Source organism: Crocodylus porosus, unplaced genomic scaffold, assembly GCF_001723895.1.
Source record: "Crocodylus porosus isolate Cpor-Errol unplaced genomic scaffold, CroPor_comp1, whole genome shotgun sequence".
NCBI classification, from domain to species: domain Eukaryota; kingdom Metazoa; phylum Chordata; order Crocodylia; family Crocodylidae; genus Crocodylus; species Crocodylus porosus.
Window position 1 is genome coordinate 12,325,687 of NW_017728918.1, and position 5,790 is coordinate 12,331,476.

Consider the following 5,790-nt stretch of genomic DNA (forward strand, 5'->3'; position numbering starts at 1 on the left):
CTCTTACATGTGTGAATATTGATGAACATCTCTTTCATAGCAAATGGTTATTTTGTTTAATGTGTTTTTAAGTATTGGAAATGCAAATATACCCAATAATTTCCATGCACAGCAGTGTATAGTAGAGTAAAAAGGAGCAGCCTGTATCAGGGCTGTAGGATTTGCTTGACAATCTACTTCTTGCTTTAGGGTTTTGCTCTAGAAACTCAGTTTTGCTTTTTATTTTTAAAAAAAATCTCTTCAAGGTTATGAAAACAGAAACTGAGGGGCTGCTGCAGTGTTGTCATTTTCAGCATCCAAGAATAGGTTTAAGAGAAGGGAACTCATTAACTCATTCAAATGTCATTAGGTTTTGGGGTTAAGCATCAACATTAGGTCCATTCAAAATATTAGGTTTGAAGGGACCCTTAATTTTTCTGTTCTTTTCTGACTGCCTTTGTCACTTCACCTTGTTACTTCCATATTGAGCCCAGTAATTTGTGCTTTGAAAGAATTTCCAGATAGTTGAAGAGGCAAAAATGGAAATGGAGAATCTTGTTCTTCTTTTCGTAGTTTGTCCCAGTATTAGTCAAACTTTCTCTTAGAAATGGGCCCTTTTTTATGTGAACATCTTTGACTTCAGCCTCCATTTCCTGCTTCTCCTTATGCTTTTCTTGGCTAGCTTCAAGAGCCATTTAGTACTCAGCGGCGGCATGTACACGAACCCAGTACTATTGCGCAGTAGCATCACATGGCGAACACTGTGACACGATGCTAATACACAGTAGTATTAGACTACTGAGCAGTAGCATCACAAAAGTGTTGGCACTACAATGCAGTAACTCAGATTACTGCAGTCATTTAGTACTTGTTTATATAAGTATTAAATTACTACACAGTAACAACTGTGTGTTGTTATCTCGTGTAAATGCAGCCTGTATTTCCTATCTGTGAAGATACTTAGGCAGGTGATCTGGTCACTTCTCTATCTTCTTTTCACTAAATGTAGAGAGCTCTGAGTTTCTTAACCATAAAGAATTTTCTCAACTCATCAAATCAATGTTTCAACACCCTTTTTAACATGTGCACACCAGACTGTAGAAAAACCACATCTGGACACTCCTGCTTGTGCATCTGAAGATTGCTTTAGTTTTTTGTCATTATTTTGCACTGGGATCTGATGTTTAGTTGCTTGTGTAAATCCTTTTCAGAGTCGCTGCTTTTCAGGGTACAAGCTCCTATTCTGTAGACATGGCCTAAATTCCTTGCTCCCAGATTTACGAATACATTTGCCTGTATTAAAATACTGTATTTACTTGAATGTAAGATGACTTTGAATACAAGACAATGCCCCCCATTAGGTTCTATATATGGAATTTTTAATAAATTTGTTACAATTTTCTAGGTATAGAATCTAATTTATTGGAGGTTTGTCATGCATTTGTACATCGCTACAGCAGGGAAAATGGGCCACTTGAAAAGGAAAAACCTACTTACTCTCTGCCTGCCCCTCCCTTCTCTACCCCATTACTGTCAGAACCTGTTTTCCCTGAGTACATGGAAGTGAAGGCCAAATTTGAAAATGCTGACCTTGAAATGAACATGCCTGTAGTAATTTGCATATGGGTAAATTACCATGGGTACCCATACACTTAGTTCATCCAAAATTGATGCCTTTTACCTTTTTTGAAACTGCTGCAAGTTTTAGCAGACACTCCATAACTTCTAAGCAGCACTTTTGAATGTACTTTATATATAGAACAAACTTTTTCTTTTTATTAAATTTGTGTCTTGGGCCAAAGTAGCCAAATCAATTCTGAATTCTGTCAACTGAGCAGAGCGCAATCGTTCAAGTCCCAGTGGTGCTTCAGCCTGGGGATTCAGATCCTCACAAATCCATGGCATGCATCCTACATGCAAGCCCCAAGCCTGGAGGCCTTGGGGTTCAGATGCTCCATAGATTTGTTTGTCTTGTGCCAAAAGGCCATAGGAACAGGCTAGAGAGAGTGCCCAAGAGCAATCCCCCATCCTGGTAAGTTGTGTAGCTGAGATCCTCCCATTGGGAGGCTATAGTAGACTTTTGCAGTAGTGCCCTTCTGCAGTGCAGTGGACAGGTCTCCACCCTTGACTACACCAAGTCATTCAAAGCCAGGAAGAAGAGGATCTCCCCTCTCAGGTACATAACACCACCTGCGCCAAAACCATCACTATGGTATTTCTCCTGTACAAAATAGGTATTGGTTGAAAGCCAAAAGGTTCATGATTTACTAAATGCTTCATTGGGCTGGGTCCCAGCAGAGTCAGCAGTGTTTCAAGTCATGGTGACTCCACAGCTCAGCACTGCTTGTTGTGTGTGTGTGTGTAAACTGGATACCCCTCCACAAAGGATCCACGTGCCAATTAGCCCCCCAGTCATGACTGGAACAGGGTGTTCTTCTCATGAGTCTTGGGATCCTCCAAAAATTTATACGCAGATGAGGTTCAGGGCAACCTCGTATAGCCCTGCTTCATGAAGGGGAGAGGGGAGGTGTATTAATCGTGTGGCAGGCTTAAAGGGCTGATGGATTCTGGGTAAATTGTTTGGGTCCCCGTTTGGTGATATTTGCCAGGCATTTAAGTCTGGTGAAGAAACAGAAATCATTGGAAATAAGAAATAAAGGCACAGCTCAGCTGTGGGAGTGAAGAGGACGACTTGGAAAAAGTCAGCGCTGAGGAGACTGAACACAATGAGCACTAGCATAGCTCTTCTGAACAAGATTTATGCTAGCCTATTGTGGTACCATTTTGGGCACCAATGGGAAAGTGTCAGGATAGTGGCTCTCCCAGTTCTAGCCTGGTATTCCAGTACCTCCAGGGCCAGTGCCAGTTTCCTCTGGAGGGAACATCCACCCTTTTTTTTGTTTTTTTGTTTTTTTTTAAGGACTGAAATGGGAAGTGTGGGGAAAGGGGAGAGAAGGTTCCCATCGGTATGTTTGCTCAAAATGGGCTGTGTTGTTTTATAGCCATGCTCAGTGTTGGCTACATTTAATCAACTTCACAATTGGTTCCATTACTGCCTTGTCCTCCTCATTATTTACTACTCTGCTAATCTTTTTCATCCACAAGTTTTATGAGCAGTGATATGTACATGTTTCCAAATCACAACTTGATGTTGAATAGCAAAGGGATTCGTACCGATCGCTTCTGAACCCTACTAGAAATGATGCCATTAATGATTCCCTATTGATGATTACTGTTTGAGATTTGTCTGTTAACCCATTCTTTATCCATTTTAATGTGTGCTGTATTGATCATGTACACTGCTATCCTTTGTCAGGATTTATGGCATCAAGTCAGATGTTTATACAGAAGTCTGGTACAGTTAAATGGTTGTCTTCATAGATTTCATAGACATTTGGGTGTGGATGCTTTATGCCAGAATTTGGTGGTGTTGGCAAACTTGGCCAGCCTGCTTCTGACACCAGTGTCCACATCACTGATGAAGATGTTAAAGAGTATAGGCTCTAGGACAGATCCTTGAGGGACCCCACTTGTGACCGCGCACCAAGACAATTGGCTTCCGTCAACCACCACCCTCTGGGTCCTACCGTGGAGCCAATTCCCCAGCCAGCGGATCGTGGTGAGGTTGAGGCTGCAGTTGGCCAGTTTTGCCAAGAAGTGATCATGGGATACCAGGTCGAAGGGGTTTTTTTAAGTCAAGATATATGACATCAATCTCTTCCCCCTTGTCCAGGTGATAGTTCACCTGGTTGTAAAAAGGAAATGAGATTGGTCAAGCAAGACCTACCCGCAACAAAACCATACTGGGTATCCCTCAGTATATTGCCGTCAGCTAGTCTGTTAAGGATGGCCTTTTTTTGATTAATCTTTTCCAAGATGTTCCCTGGGATAGAGGTCAGGCTGATGGGCCTGTAGTTTGCCAGATCTACGTTCCTCCCTTTCTTGAAGATCAGCATGACATTGGCCTTCTTACAATCTTTGGGCACTTCACCAGAGCGCCAGGAGTTCTCAAAGATCTGTGCCAGGGGCTGAGCTATGATGTTTGCCAGCTCCTTGAGCACCCTTGGGTGTAAACATCAGGGCCGGCTGACTTGAAGGTATCCAGCCTGTGAAGGTGTTCCTTCACGAGGCCAGCTTTGATGGAGGGTAAGGAATCTCCCTCACCCAGGACTCCCTGACCCACAGTGGGCAGGGGTGTCTCATGGGACTGATGAAAAACTGTCACAAAGTACCCATGAAACAAGTTTGTTTTTTCGTGGGCATCGGTTGTCGGTTCTCCCATCTAGTTTAGCAGGGGCCCAGCGTTGCCCATGCTTTTCCTCCGGCTCTTATCTGAAAAAGGACTTTTTATTGTCCTTGATATTTGTAGCTAGCTGGAGTTCCATTGCAGCCTTGGCTTTCCTGATTTGCTCTCTGCAGGTCCGGACCAGAGCAGAGTATTCCTCCTTGGTGGTGGTTCCAGTCCTCCATCCTTTGTAGGTCTTCCTTTTAAGATGTAGGAGGTCTGCCAGTTCCCTGGAGAGCCAAGGGGGCTGCTGTGCTCTTTTGCTGCCTTTCCTCCAAGACAGGATGGACTTTGCTTGAGCATCCCATCCTGAACTCCCCGCCCCTTTGGGTTGTGGCCCTTTAGTGCCTCACTGAGAAGCCTCCTTAGCTTGTCCAAGTCAGCTTTCCTGAAGTCAAGGACTTCTGTATTACTGACTGACTTGCCAGCTTTAGGGCAGATGGTGAAAGTGACCAGCTCGTGGTCACTGTTACCCAGCTTCCCTTCGATCCTTAGGTCACTGATTAGGTTGTCCCCGGTTGCCAGTATGAGGTCGAGCAGCACTTTACCTCTCGTCGGCCCATAGACTTTTTGTATCAGATAAAGGTCATCCATGCATGCAAATTTATCAACTAAATTTGTAATCTCAGGAATTAAACTAGATTTATTTGAACAGATCAGTCACCTGTAGAACGATATTGGGTAGTGTGTTAATTGTATTTGTATCTTTTAATTCTTTTTCAATTGAATCCCACATCAACTTTTCCGTTATTTCACTTGGGATGGGTATCAGGTTAACTGGCCTAAAGGTTATCCCATTTGCCCTCTTGAATATTGATACGTTAGCAATACTCTTCAAGACTTGTCCTGTTATCCTGAGGTTTATTAAAAGTTAATGTGAGTAGGACAGATTGGCACCAGCTCTTGAGATTTTTTTTCAACAGAAGTTATCAAGATGTGCTAACTTTAGAAGGTTTATGTCTGTTAGGTTTGTACTGAAGGACTAGAACCTATGCCATTGTTTTTGTGGAAGATGTTGTTTTGCTTCTTTCCAACACAGAATTGGAGAATATCTTCTGTTCCCAAACTGGTAGCCCCTAACACTGCCAGCACTTCCTGCTTCCCCTGAAAACTACACGTTGATATGTTAGAAGTTGGCAATATGGAAACCTGCAGCATGCTGAAAAGATGGGGACAATGCGAGATGGAGCTGTATAAGTAAGGGGGTTCTGCACCTGATTGAATGTGAACATGAATAAATTATTTAAAACAATATTTTTAAATAGATGTTAAGTGGCTGATGAATTTTCAGCCCACATCAGGATCTAGGACTGCTTTGCCAAAGTCTGATTCTTCTTTCCCACTGGTAGTATCCACACTTTGGGTGGGAGATGTGAGATTAAGACGTAAAACTCCAAAGATTATTTTAGCATCTCACGGTTGGTTTTAACCAGTGTTATAGTTTCACAGTTTCATAGTTTCTAGGGTTGGAAGGGACCTGAGTAGATCATCTAGTCTGACACCCCCCCCCCCCCAACGGCAGGAAA